The sequence below is a fragment of the Callospermophilus lateralis genome, chromosome 13, assembly GCF_048772815.1.
Source record: "Callospermophilus lateralis isolate mCalLat2 chromosome 13, mCalLat2.hap1, whole genome shotgun sequence".
In the NCBI taxonomy this organism is placed as follows: Eukaryota; Metazoa; Chordata; class Mammalia; order Rodentia; family Sciuridae; genus Callospermophilus; species Callospermophilus lateralis.
In genome coordinates, this window is record NC_135317.1 from 46662654 (window position 1) to 46664163 (window position 1510).

The following is a 1510-nucleotide window of genomic DNA, read 5'->3' on the forward strand; positions in this document are numbered from 1 at the left end:
CAATTCTTTAATTTCCTAAATATAGGTAACAATATCAGGAATTATACTAGTGGGCTATAATACCTTGATTGATATACAGCTAAAATAAATTTGACTTAGGTAATCGCATATTAAAACTACTTTCACATACTGAAAATAAAATTCATTATAGGTGAAAGTTATTGAATCAAAGCCTACTAATACTAGGAAAAAAACGTGAAAAAATTTTAATTTTAATTAAATAACAGCAATGGCAAAAAAAATTGTTACTTTATTCCTATGATGTAATAAAAATTATGTTTTAAAACTTGGGGATATAATACACTGAAGTTATGAGAAAACATATTTGTCTGTAGTCCATATTTTATGAAACAGAATTCAAAACTGTACATTTAAAAAATCTTTAAAGACTAAAATTCATCACATAATTAAATCTATTCTGAAAAGTAAAATAGATCCACACTATCAAGTCTGTCCTGTAAATTACAAAAAGAAAGCTAATATACACATATTTTGTGTCACTTTAAATAAACAATTTAGACTTAACAGCAAACTACAAAAATGACAGATAAAGTATCTGTGAATAGAAAAAATATTTTAAAAAGCCAGAGACCCTTAAATAGTTGCTTTAGAATTTTTTAAATCAGTATTGATTTCCAGCCCAACAGAGTAAACTTATTAAAAAACAATTTAAAACCTGGTTTTTAGTTTAGACTCCGCCTGCATTAAGAACACTGATTACTTGTTTAGTTTCAGATGTGAAATCCAACAGCACAGCCTCATGGACAACGAACTTACTTGCTTCATAACAATTCTATTACTGAATTTCTTATACCAAGCAGAATACATTATAATTTTTGAATTAAAAATTTCAATGCAAAACCTTTGAAACCCCACCCAACAAGCTCTACACATGATTTTTTAAGTATCGAGAAAAATAATTACACACCCAAACACTTGACAGGAGTGACTCGATAAAAAATATTCAATCGGTAACATATACTCTGTTTCAGGTTCTTGATCTAGCACATTCCTATGTTATCTTACTTAAACTTCAACAACAATCTAGTTAAGTGGGTACTATCATCATTCCCATCTTATAGATAAAACAACCAGGGCCCAAGAAGACTCAGTAATTTGCCATGAGCCAGTATGGTTCAAGTCTGTTTTTAAACACTACACTACTTGTTTCTTCAACTGAATGTTACTCTACATTGAATGTAATAAAAATTACATGTATTTCCTATAAGGAAAAGAAAGTTCTAAATAACAGAAGTGAAGGGCTATTGGGAATACCATATCACATTTTAGTAGAAACAGAATTTTATTTTTTAAAACAGAAAAACTAAATACTATTTAAAATATCATAATATTTTTATATATTTGATTTGGAACACCTTGAATGTAATGATCACAGTATATGGGTTGGGTTCATGTTTAAAAAACATAAATATTCTTGGATATCAGTATCAACTTTTTAATTTATATGTGAATAAAAGTACTTTGTTGCTTGAAATATAAAAAATACATA